At 37.4% G+C, this 14,394-nt stretch overlaps 1 non-coding gene across 1 annotated transcript; it reads left to right on the top strand.

The window, feature by feature from the left end:
* The first annotated feature begins 8,863 nt into the window (after window positions 1–8,863).
* TRNAK-CUU lies at window positions 8,864–8,936 on the top strand. Its single transcript has one exon. It is a non-coding gene; the product is annotated as a tRNA-Lys (tRNA).
* Window positions 8,937–14,394: the final 5,458 nt, after the last annotated feature.

Genomic DNA, 14,394 nt, shown 5'->3' with positions numbered 1-14,394 from the left:
AACTGGGCTTTTGGCCCATTTTCAATGGAGACCCGAGGAGACAAGCTCCATAAAATTGCATAATAGTACATTGATTGCATGCAGAAGTATAGTACTAACATAGTTGAAGGATTTACAAAGCTGTTAATAATAACAAAGTTGAGTAAACAATAACAAAGTTGAGTACAGAAAATAGCAATTACAAAGCTGTTAATACATAAAATACATATATGAAGGTATATGTCCTTCTTTAGATATGTCAGAAAACTCTATGGTGGCACACCCCAATTTGCTGAACTGATAGTTAATGATGCCACATTCACCAAGACTGGAGATACTGTGAACCTGTTAGAAGAAAAATTAATTTCCAAATTTACCCCCCTCTCACTCCCATCCATTTCCCCCAAAATACCCTCAAACATAACCCCTCCAACTATAACTAGGTAGCATGTACTTACTGTGCTCTCTAAAACCAAGAACACAAACTCAGTGGGCTCTGATAACATCCTAGGATGCATTCTGAACAATCTAAAAGAAAACATAAGGATCCCTGGAGTTATTATTTAGCTGTAGACTTAAAAAAGATTTTGTGCCACATGAATGGAGGACCAAGATGGCCATCCCCCTTCATAAGGGAGGACCTTCAACAGATCTTGGAAACTACAGACCCATTAATCTTATTTGCAAACCCATACAAAGAATTATCATGGAAATTATCAACAAAGACATATAAGACCTAAAGACACTGGATCCATCCCAGTTTGGCTTTGTCAAAGGATGGTCATACTTACTGAATCTGGTGGACTTCTTTGAAAAAAGGTCATTATAGCAATGGATGAAGAGAAAATGGTGCATGCTGCCTACCTAGATTTGCCTAAAACATTTGATGCAATACCCAACTCGGGCATTGTCAACAAACTCATGGAACTAGGTTAAACCCCTTTATAACATGCTGGTTACCTAGCTGGCTCAAAAATAGGACACAGGAGGTTAGAATTGGTGAGGTCACCTCCACAAAGTGGTTGGTCACCAATGGAGTCCCCCACAGCTCTGTGCTAGGTCCAGTCCTCTTTGACATCTACTTCTTACAGGTCAAAGCCAATGTCAAAGGCTTCTGGCTAGCCAAGTTCGCAGATGACTACAAACTGGGAGCAGTCATTGAATCTCTCCAGGATGAATATATCCTTCAGAAAGGTCTAACACAGGCAAACACTTGGTACCAAAGTCATTGCTTAAAATTAATTACCAAGAAATGCAGTATAGTATCTTTGGGATGGGAAGTCAGTCACCCAGGGTTACTATGTCTTTAATTAAACGGCTCCCTATTACGCTGTTGTGGACTACTATATCTCATTTTCTGGAATCTATTTTTTGAACTGTTGGCAATGGGTGATCCCATGTGATATAGATTTCTTCATTTTCTATGATGCTTTGTGACTCATGTTTCCAGTGTTTTTCAGCTACTTCAATATTATAATACTTGCACAATCTGTAGTGGAACAATCTTGCCACATTATTATGCCTTTCGGTATACATTCCTTCTGCCATCAGTGTATCACAGCCAGCAACAAGGTGTGCAACCGTTTACAATTCTGTTTTACAAAACTTACATTTGTCTGTTTCTCCCACATGTTCAATGGACTTTGTAAACCAACATGCACATAGTCTTCTATCTTGGACCACCAATATTCAGTCAATCAATGTGGAATGAATGATTGTGTTAAAGGCCTTTGAGTGATCCAGAGACATCATTTACTTAGCTTCTCCATAGCCCAATCTTTTGCAGATAAAGTTTGACACTTTCTCTGGAAGTCTATATATGTCCAAAAAATAAGCTGCCAATGGTTCATTTTTTGTTTGTCTTTTACATTTTCATATTGCAGCTACTCACATGTCAGAAGTTCACAGCTGAATACTTGTCTGTGTAGTTCAGTGTGAGAGATTCAAATATGCATATTTGATCTGTAAATGTACTTCCTCAGAAATGAAGCAATCTTGGAGGCAGTATGCTTAAAAACTGGGGATGCAGGGGCTGAACCACCATGCCAGGGTGTAGAAGGAGGCTTGCCTCCTTGCAAAAATCACTTCTTGTTAACTTGCTGCTGATTATAAGTGATAATGAGTAAGTGACAGTGAGGACTGGTAACAAGGCAGAAGAACGTGAGCCAACAAAGTAGACTCCCTATTTTTAACATAACTTTAGACAAATGGCTGAACAATGAAGTGGACTTGTACTTATATGTAGCCTTGCAACATCCATCTTTGTGAGTAGATCCAATAAATGTGTATGCCCACCCTTTTCCAGTGGAGCCTTCAGTGTAGAATATGTTTATAATCCAAGTTATGGGCTTTGCAATTTAGTTAGCCCCCAAGTAAAATAAGTTTAGGGAGTTAATCAACAAGATGCAGAAGATTTTTCTTTTCTTCTCATGTTATATTCATTTGCAGACTGACAGTTGATGACTAACTGCAGGTCAAAGGATGAAATCACTTGGCTCTCCTCATTCATTTCTGGTTGGGATCCATAAGGGGATATTTAGGATACCAGGTATGGCCTGGTTCAGTTTACTTACCACAGCAATGCAGAATAGTCAACTAAACTTCTCTGGTATGTGTTCAGATTACAAGATGATGTGAGGTTTATACACATTTAAGACTAGGAAGGGAAGAAACTGGAATCTGGAAATGATCATATTTCTTATTTAAGACAGCTGCTTAGTTCTCATTTCTAAAGTGTCTGTGTAGAAGGAATCATTTTAGGTCCATTTTGCTGCTCTGCCCTCTCTCTTGTATCCAGACTGTGATTTATCTCTGCTCCATCATGGCTTCAATTGGAGTACCCATTTACTATATGAAAATTTGAGTCTAAAAAGTGTGTACCAATCGAGCACATTAGTAAAGACTGCACAGAAGAAACTGACTGCATTATAGACAATCTGTGGGAAAAGATTGCTCTGGTGAGATGACACTACTCCTTGTAGTTGTTACTCCTGTGAGAAAGCCCATTAGTTCTTCCCTGTGGACACAGATTGAATAAAGGTTCCTGAGGGCTGCAAGAGTGCAGACCACCTATCCTAGCAGGCTGTCTTTCACTGACTTCTTATTAACTGTTGTGGGAAAGGAATTAATCTGATGCAATGAGTCTGATAGGACCCCAAGCTGTTAGCATTCATTTATATATTTTTCACTATTTATATTATGCCTATATACTCTTAGCAAGGCACATGCATTAGCACATGTACTCATTGGTATCAAGTCAGATGTATTTTTATATATATATTTTTTATAGATATATTTTATATATTTTTCTATGCAAGTTTTAACAGAATTATTAGTTTGGATAAGGAATGTGTGATATATGATATTCTTATTGCATTATTTAGTTTTATATTTTTTATTCTGCATTGGCAACTGTGTTTCTCTTTAATTAACAGTGATTAGGGTAATTGCCTGCATCATCATGTGACTGTTTCAAGTATTTAAGGAAGTGTGGAATTTCAACAGTTGTCTGATGAAGGGGTTGATCCCTGAAAGCACTAACCTGTGTACTCTTTGTACTGTTCTACTTAACTAAATCTCCTAGCTGTGGTACTGTCGGTGTTTCTTTACGTTTGTAGTTCTTTATTTTCCACTGACAGTTTTGTGCCTAGAGAGGACTCTGTGCATCCACTTAATAATGAAGATAAATTAGTTGTGCTGCATTATATAAAATAAGTTGAGATGCATTGTATGAATGTGAAATACTCACTGTGTAATTGTTTTCTTCAAGGCTTTTAAATGGCTCTGTATAGAAGATGTATATGTTACACTGGGATTGAGCAGAAGGTTATGGTTTAGGCTTGATCTATCACTGCTACTGGCTGCAATTTTATTAAGCCTAGATATTGTGTTCTGTAACTGATTGCCTTCATCTACTAATATGGATTCCATTCCATACACAAATTTTTATCTGTTGATAAAAGTGTGTGTGTGTGTGTGTGTGTGTGTGTGTGTGTGTGTGTGTGTGTGTGTGTGTGTGTGTGTGTGTGTGTGTGTAGGGGGGGGTTGGATGTACATCTGATTAGAGCATGAAATGTCTACATTAACAGTAAATAGAATTAAATCACTTTAGTGGAGTGTTCAAATGCAGGGCTGGTCTTAGGCAAATTGGACCTATTTGGCCCAAAAGGCCCCACTCTCTCAGGGGCCCCAAACTAGGCTATGATAGGGTCATTATGCCATATGCTGTCCAGATACGTTTGGAAAGACATTACATCAAAGTGTAAGGCATTTTCCTTCTGGACATCTTTCTCCATAGAAGTTACCAGTCTCAGACGTGGAGTGGATATTTTCCATCATGCACTGCACAAGTCGCTAGTCCAGTATTATTTATAACCGCAGCTTCATGCCTCTTGCGTGGCTTACAGTGTTATTAGCTGCTCATCCCCAATAGTCAGTTGCTGTTGCCAGGTTCTCAACAGAGTTTTCAACCACATACCATCTGCATTAACTATCTTGTTTTGTGTACCCTGCAGTTACTGTTCTGGAAGATTATAAGACGAGGCTTAATCTGAAGATGGATAAAGAGGTACTATGCTTTCTTTTGCTGACATGGAGTGTATGATTGGTTGCTAATGAAATTAATTACAATAAATAAATGGAGAATTGTCAGACTCAGTAGTATGAAAACAAACACTATTAATCATAAAAATAAAATTAAATTAAAATTAAATTGGGAACAGAGGTAATGTATGATCATTAAGACTTATGGCAAAATGTATGGTAGAGAAATACTTGCTGTAGTGAGAGACAAAAAAGTAATCCCAGAGACATGAAACATTCAGTGTGTGTGGTGAGTAGTAGGAGAAAAGGGTGAATGGAAAAAAGAATAACTTTACTGAAAGTAGAAAAAACAGTAACAGGAACAGGCTCATAAATGTACTACATGGGTATCACAGTTTCAGAGCTACATGCAAAATAGCGGACCAAATAAAATATAAAGTGATAAAGTGGCTGGACTGAATGGGGGAAGAGTTTTCAGAGGATGTGTATTACAGAAAGTTGGACAACTTGTGTGGGTTTTGCATGATCTCCATACATCCAATGCTTGTAATTGTTACTGTTGCCATTGTGATGCAGGATATGGGTTGAAAAGATGTGCAAGTATTAGTTCACTTACCCAGTTTAGCAAATATTTAAATAAATAAAAGCAAACTTTCAGAAATAGTTATAAGTAGGGTGAGGTGTGAGCAGTGTCATTTTTAAGGACAGTCATGAGATTATTGTTGTGCACTCTGAGGAAGTTCAACAGTTTTATGTGGTGTTGTGGAAACTTGTTGACTGTACCATGATATGAGAATTAACAGGGCAAGGAAGTTAAATGATTCAGAGCAAGTGCAGAAGATGACTGGAAGTCTGTGAAGGAAGGGAGGGCTAATATGTGATGAGAATTTATAATGGAGACTGGAAATTTTTTTGGCCTCTCATTCTTCTCACAGCCATTGAATACAGCCCCACTGACTCATTTATCCAGTATTTCTTCTCATCTGAGGACACTGAGCATGACAGCTGAGAGCTGGGGCCTGTGATGAGTCATAAGATTTGACATCTTATATATATATATATATATATATATATAACAGGCTGCTTATCAGATAGCCTCAGTGATCACTTCCCAACATTCCTATTGAAAAAATACCTATACCAAGCTAAACCTGTCGTCTACCATCAGATACGTAAAAAAATAAACTTTAACCCACTCACATTCATCTCATCCCTCAAAGAATGTAACTGGTATCCTCTAAAGTACCTCAGTCTTGATGACACAGTTGAATTTTTTAATACTACCTTCCTGAGCATCCTTAATTACCATTCCCCCATAAGACTTTCCAGAATCAACGCACAACCCTCCCCGTGGCTACAGAAAACCACTAAGTCAGAAATGAAAAACAGGGATAAAGCCTGGGAGCACTGGCGCAAAACCAAGACCCCCTCAACTAGACAGAAATTCCTAGAACTACACAATAGAGTCAAAAATCTAATAAAACAGGACAAATTCCAATACTACCAGTCTGCCCTAGACTCCTCCGAACACAGCCCCAAACAATTCTGGTCCTCCATAAACTCCATCCTCCATCAAGGTAAAGTCAGTACCCCTCCTCCTAACATCCCTCACTCCTCAGAAAATATTGCTACCTCATTCAACACACACTTCACACAAACCATACTATCACTAGCTAAACAACACCACTGCCCTCCCCTCCAACCCACACCTTCAACTACTAATCTCCCCACTGCCTTCTCTTTTTCTCCTGTACCTACCTCCAACATAAAAAAAACTCTTAACTAAACTTAAACCCACCAAATTAGCAGCAGACAACCTCCCAAGTGAATACCTACAAATCACAGGTGATGCTCTGGCCTACCCAGTATCCATCTTGATTAACCATTTCTGTCAGAACGTTATGTTCCCACACTGTGGAAAGTATCACATATAATTCCCACAAAGGCGGACCCTCCACAGAATTAACCAATTACCGCCCCATAGCTATTCTCTCTCCACTCCCCAAAATACTAGAGAGATGTATACACTCTCAGGTCTCAGACTACCTCCTTACTAACAACCTCCTTTCCAATACTCAGCATGGTTTCTGACCAAACCATAACACCACCACTGCCTTACTCTCCTTTACTAACACTATCCTTCAGCATAAAAACAATGGCTATCTCTCCTCTGCTACTTTCCTAGACCTATCTAAAGCATTTGACATGGTCCCACACAAACAACTTATCTCTGTCCTCAATAACCTATCCTTCAAACAATCAGTCACCAACTGGTTTCAGAGTTACCTGTCTGACCGCCAACAATCCGTTGTATGGCAGAATGACATATCTCCCCAACTACGTGTCTCCATAGGGGCTCCCCAAGGATCCATCCTTGGACACCTACTCTTCTCTGTTTTCATAAATAATCTAGCCTCTGCCACCACACATGGCACACTCATACAATACGCAGATGACTCGACCATCATCTGCTCAGCCCAGTTCCTACCCAAACTGCAAACAGTCACATAGGAAGCCTTTTCCTCTGTTGAAACTTGGTTATCTGAAGCCCAATTAATACTCAACCCAAACAGGACTAAACTACACATCTTCCAACCCACCAAACATACTCAAAACAACTCTCACTTTAACATCACAGCAAAAGACACCACTATATACCCAACTGAACACACCAAATTGCTAGGAGTGGAAATAGACAATAAACTAAAATTTGACATTCACATATCCATGACCATAAAAAAGTCCACAAAAAACTAGGAGCATTATGCAGAAATAAGCATCTTCTCACCAAAGCAGCAAAGATTTCAATAGCAAATTCCCACCTTATCTCCACCCTACTTTATGCCTCTCCAACATATACCAACCTAAGGCAATGCGATCTAAACAAGCTAGAGACCTGCTACAACAAAATTGCTAAATTCGCCACAGGGGCATCCTACCATAGTCACCACTGTCTCTCACTTGCTGAACTGGGCTGGCTTGAACTCCCTCACCTCCTTCAATGGTATCAACTCTCACTCACCCACAAACTAGTAAACCATCCACTAAATGTCCCATCCCTCCAGAATCTACTCCAACCCTATCGTACCACCAGACCACTAAGATCCAGCAGCAAAAATCACTTGCAGATCACTAAAGCCAATAACTCTGCTGGTGAAGCACTATTCTCTTGCACCATAGCCAAATTATGGAACTCCCTCCCACCCACAATTACCTCCGTACCATCATTCACCCACTTCAAAACTTTACTAAAAGTGCACCTAAAAACATGCTGGCCCTTGCAACTCCCACTCTAGTATCACCCACCCCATCCAACCACTACCTTTCTTTCCACTCCACTAACTACCTTGATTATAGCAAGCTCAGATGCTCATAAGCCTAGTACTTATACAGCAGGAACTTCTTATTTTAACATTTGTTAATGTCTGTTATGTACTTCACAGATAAAGATTCTAGTTGTCTACTGATGTACTATGTTCTTCATCTGTAAATATGTTGTAAGTAATTGCTATGTAAATTGTTACTCACTATGTAATCCAATGTAACTAATGTCTGTTTATTTTAACTGTGGAGCTTTTCTCCCCGGACCTCCACTGAAAATGGACCTACGTCCAGTCGGACACTCCCGGTCAACAAATATAAATAAATAAATAAATAAATAAACTAATACCAGACAACTTCACTCTAGTGATAAAACCCAGCACTATCTAAGCTACTTAAACTACAAACTAATACCAGACAACTTCACTCTAGTGATAAGCACGATCTAATCCACTTAAACTACAAACTAACACCAGACAACTTCACTCTAGTGAAAAAACCCAGCACTATCTAATCTACTTAAACTACAAACTAATACCAGACAACTTCGCTCTAGTAATAAAATCCAGCACTATCTAATCTAATTAAACTGCAAACTAATACCAGACAAATTCGCTCTAGTGATAAAACCCAGCACTATCTAATCTACTTAAACTACAAACTAATACCAGACAACTTCACTCTAGTGATAAAACCCAGCACTATCTAATCTACTTAAACTACAAACTAATACCAGACAACTTCGCTCTAGTGATAAAACCCAGCGCGATCTAATCCACTTAAACTACAAACTAACACCAGACAACTTCACTCTAGTGAAAAAACCCAGCACTATCTAATCTACTTAAACTACAAACTAATACCAGACAACTTCGCTCTAGTGATAAAATCCAGCACTATCTAATCTAATGAAACTGCAAACTAATACCAGACAACTTCACTCTAGTGATAAAACCCAGCACTATCTAATCTACTTAAACTACAAACTAATACCAGACAACTTCACTCACAGAACCTTACAGCCCGGGTAGCTCAGTCGGTAGAGCATCAGACTCTTAATCTGAGGGTCCAGGGTTCGAGCCCCTGCTTGGGCGTGTCTTTCTTTAGTTGATTGCAAACTACAAACTAATACCAGACAACTTCACTCTAGTGATAAGCACGATCTAATCCACTTAAACTACAAATTAACACCAGACAACTTCACTCTAGTGAAAAAACCCAGCACTATCTAATCTACTTAAACTACAAACTAATACCAGACAACTTCGCTCTAGTAATAAAATCCAGCACTATCTAATCTAATTAAACTGCAAACTAATACCAGACAAATTAGCGCTATCTAATCTACTTAAACTACAAACTAATACCAGACAACTTCGCTCTAGTGATAAGCACTATCTAATCTACTTAAACTACAAACTAATGCCAGACAACTTCGCTCTAGTGATAAGCACTATCTAATTTACTTAAACTACAAACTAATACCAGACAACTTCACTCTAGTGATAAGCACTATCTAATCTACTTAATCTACAAACTAATACCAGACAACTTTGCTCTAGTGATAAAACCCAGCACTATCTAATCTACTTAAACTGCAAACTAATACTTTGCTCTAGTGATAAAACCCAGCACTATCTAATCTACTTAAACTGCAAACTAATACCAGACTACTTCACTCTAGTGATAAAACCCAGCACTATCTAATCTACTTAAACTGCAAACTAATACAAGACTACTTTGCTCTAGTGATAAAACCCAGCACTATCTAATCTACTTAAACTGCAAACTAATACCAGACAACTTCACTCTAGTGATAAAAGACTAATCAAGGTGACCAAAAGCAATAACACAGCAGGTGACTCCCTCTTCCCTAACTACATTGGTAAAATTTGGAACTCATTACCTTCTGCTATTACCTCAGCCAACTCAATGGTTACATTCAGAAAGCTACTAAAAGAACACCTAAAGCTCACATGGCTATGCCTTTGCTACCCACCAAGATGACCCATATCATACGCACCCTCTGACCTACTCTCGTGCTCCTTTTCACTTCTATCCCTTCAAGAAGAATTGTGACTCCTCCTTATAGTGCCTCACCTGTGAACACCCACACCAACAGTCAGCAGTTATACACATTGCAACTTCAAACCCAGCCACATCTTACAAAACTAAGCCTAACACCCACTCCAGACCCCCCTTTGCTTACATTTGTCTCAATCAATGTTATTACTAGAAACCAGTACATTCTAAGTGCTACTTTACTCTAACTTAAACTATGGAATTTTGTTAAAACTTGCGACTACCAATGAATATTGTACTTTGTAACTTTAAAACTATGGAATCTTGTTAAAATCCTGTGTTTTCCTATGAATACTTGCTTGCTATGTAGAAATCTCATTGTTGTTTGTTCTTAATCTGTGAAGCTTTTCTCTCTGGGCCTCCGCTGAAAATGGGCATATATCCAGTCAGACTCTCCCAGTCAACAAATGTAAAATAAATAAATAAATAAATAAAATAAAAATTTTGTTTATTTATGTAAAGATTGTTAACCAAGGTAGAAAACTGATCCACCTAGACCACTGTCAGGTTCAGAATGATGAAACTGCAGCAGTGGTAATTAAAGATCAAGCATGCAGAGATGTGTACATCAGGATAATATGTAGCATAAATGAATAGTCTTAATAAACAAGGATACAAGAATCCGGGCAATAAAATCAGTGAGAAGCGTACTTGTACATTTGTCATAACATCATTTAGTGTACCGTTTCTATGGAGAAAGTAATATGCAAAGAACAGACTGTTTACAGTATGTACAACAATTGATCATTGCATGTGAATGAGAGTAATGAATGCATTAAATATGGAGAAGAAGGGAAAGGGGGAGACAGAAAAAAGAGAAAATTAAAATAAAGGCGCATATGGGGAGACACAGGGGAAGTGTCTAGCTATCTCCTATCCTGGTTCATGAGATCTGAATAGTACTGCAGAAGTTTGGGGACGTTTACTGGTAAGCCAGAGTGCACCCACCTGATGAAGCATCATGTAGACACAGGCCCTCAGCTGCCCATCAGACAGGCCCCTTATATAAAATGAGTTAAGCAAACACTGAGACAGGAGCCCCAGGAGATGTTAAATCTGATGGTAAATCAGAAATCCAACAGTTTATTTCTGTTTAAACTTCTATTATAATAAAATATAAACTAATAGACAGAGCCATTGTTTTATTTTTAATAAGCAATGATAGCCTACTTTCCTGATACATCATTTTAAATATTCTTAAGTCCAGGAAGGCAGCAAGTGGAGGAAGAGTTGTGGTGGTAGATGGGAAGGCAGTCAGCTAGGGGGCCTCACCAAAATAGTCCAATTTTGGCCCTACAGTTGCTAAGGCCATACCTTCAAAAATGTATATTTCTCATAGGTGGTTCCATTTCCCATATAAGTGTTAAAGGGAAAGGGTGAAGACTTTCACAGGGTTAATCTACAGGAAGTATGGTAATAAGGTGTGTGTACTTACACCTGCTGGACTATGGGTACTTACAACTGCAGGAATATGGAGGATAGTGGCTCACAGGAGACCTATGTCTTGTGGAGAAAATTCTATGGAATAAGTAAAGAAAAAGTATAGGACATGTACAGTAATATGATGGGCGCTTATACCAAGAAATTAAACAGGATTTACAAATCTAGTGAGAGCTCATTTAGAAACAGGGAGTATCACAATTAAAGAAAAGTAAAGATGAATATGACAAAGGAGGATGTCTATGAATGTTTGAGACTTTCAGTGTTAACATGAGTGGAATGGAATAACACAAGATTATTATGGCGTGATCCTAAATACTGAAATAGTTTAAGAGCAAGAGGGAGTACTATAAAGAGAAAATAATTTAACTAGAATGAGTTGAAATTAGATGCTTTCTTAATGTCATGTTATACTTTGCTGTGTGAGTTGGAGCAAAACATTACATGAGCACTGTTCTTATAAATACTAACAGTGTCTGTAATATTCATTTCAGGAATATGCAACTAGTACATTTGCTAATGTTTATAATACTACCAAATCATGGTCTGCAATAACCCCCCACACACACACACACATACACAGAACTGTCTAACTTAACCAGACATAAAAAAGCATGACTGTTGTTTGATGCCTTTGCTGCATTGGTTCTTATTATGGTAAAGCAAGAGCTTAAGTTATATTATATAACACTGATAAAATAATTCTTATGTATCAAAATGATAGAATGTATAGAGTAATAAGTAATGCTATAACAATTCTTGAATAATTAGTACCAGGTGAGAAGCAGATGATTTCATTATCTTAAATAATTAGTCACAAATCACTGGCAATAACTAATGAAAACCACTAATAATGAAAGTAAAACAGCATAAGATGCTTGCAATATTATACGAGAATGTCAAATTCGGATTCAATAAAATAACTACATTAAAATTTTCAGCATGATTTGCACTGAAATGAATACCAAATAAGTCTGCCTAAATTAATTTGAATGAAATAGCATAATAATGTTTATTATTATTACATAGATTAAATCATTAGTACATTTTATTCATAATAAACAGCAGTAACAGCATACGCACAGTCATGTAGTAAGGTCACGGAAACTATCTACAGTAATGTTAGTAATGTATTGTAGGAGACTCCAGCATTCACATTCCAGACAAAAAAATATTATTATTTAGATTGGCAGACATCCTTGTTAAGAAAAATCTTGTCAAATTAAGCAGCTTCTGACTTTATCACCTGTTGCTGAAGCAGTAGAAAATAATTTTATCTACACATTTAAAACTTTCCCCTCTCCTGCACATCCAAATAGCAGTGTGTAGTTACTTTCAGAGATCCCACAATCCTTTGCCACATATTTGATCACGCCCCTCAAGATCAGTGCCTACAGATCATTGTCAGCTGCACCCTGCTACTCCTCTGGGCTGCTTGTGACTAGGCAAGCATAAATGCCATCCTGTACTTAGACGTAATGAGATCACATGACTGATTATTCATCTAGTAATGTCATACCACATTGACAATGCATACTGCCTTGTTCCCTTCTGAATGTGCCTGCAAATGGCACAGTTTCTTTAATATTTGTAAAACAGCACAGGGTATATAATTTCATCTTTATTGTACAATGGGTCAGTGACTGGAAACCTTTTCAAATGAATAGCCATGTATTTGACATGTTTTTGACGTACCAAAAAACATAAACATGTACACATGGCTGTGTAAGTACAAATATGCATATGTCAATAAAGCTTACACAGTATCTGATAAAGTTTACTGCATAATAACTTAAGAGAGTTATGATTTTTATTGAATGGTAACAGATATTATCTATACCTACCTGTTGAAGATATACATTATTAATAATAGGCAGCAAAATCTTAAAAGTTATACAAATCACATGCTGTCATATGATACCACTGTAATAGAATCTAATGGAACACAATTTTAAATGATGTGCATATTAAAAGAGAAAGTACACTATATGTTGTGGGGTTATTTGTTTTCCTTAAAATTGTAATAATACATTAGTTTGGAGAAATGTAAATTGTTTCTAGTCAATCCACCTCTCTCTAAATGTATTAATACAGTATGCTAATATTTTATATGTAGGAAGAGCATGTGCAATGAGTCTTATGAAATCCAGAGATATTACCAGCTAATTAGATCTTGAAAAGTTATGAATGGGTAAGCCCAGCTTGGGTTGTACAGTGCCAACAAGCACTTAATATTTTCAATACAACAGCTAAAATGCATATAGCATGTATGAGTGAAGTACATAGAAATAAAAATTTAGGCACCAACAAACTTGTTTTGAGCTATAAATGAAAGAAAATATTGTATCAAATTAAGTGAGTAAAGTCATAGGGAATGAGAGATAATGAATATCTTTACATGATGTGACCATATTGTGTGAAAAGAGATTTGAGTAGCATGGAGACAAGGACTAAGTGATGTGGCTTGAAAAAGGGCACTGATATTGGCTTTTCTTCAACAGGTATGCTTTAAATTGGGATCTGAATTTGATAGGGTTTTTTTTTTTAAGTTGAGGGGCATCTTCCCAGAGCCTAGAAGCCACCAGGGAAACCTTGGATAATTCCATGCAGCTTTGTTCTGGGTATTTGTAGAGCTGTCCCTGATAGGGATTGCCTTGTAAGGCTGTAGCTAAAGGTGGTAAGAATTACATTTTGGAAGTAGTCTGATTATATAACTAAATTAAATCTATTCAATTACAGCTATGGAAACACCACACACTCAAGCTTCTCTGCACCTCAAAATGGAAATCAGACATAATTAACTATACAAAAATAATAACATAATATAATAACTGAACAGAGTTTGTTCTGAACTGACTGCTGCATATGTACCAGAAGCTTCTTCAAATACATGCTGTAATATAGATGTCAGTAATCCTCACAACTGATCATTTTAATAAGTTTCATTTTGGGATGCTATACAAATTAAACAGTTACATAAAATGTAAAAATAAAAAAAGAAATTGTCAGAATCACTCATGGCACTTTATA

This window comes from Protopterus annectens, chromosome 7.part0 (genome assembly GCF_019279795.1).
Source record: "Protopterus annectens isolate FY-2018-M chromosome 7.part0, PAN1.0, whole genome shotgun sequence".
Taxonomy (NCBI): Eukaryota; Metazoa; Chordata; order Ceratodontiformes; family Protopteridae; genus Protopterus; species Protopterus annectens.
Note: the sequence above shows the minus strand (reverse complement) of the source record. Positions and strands in the feature narration are given on the sequence as shown.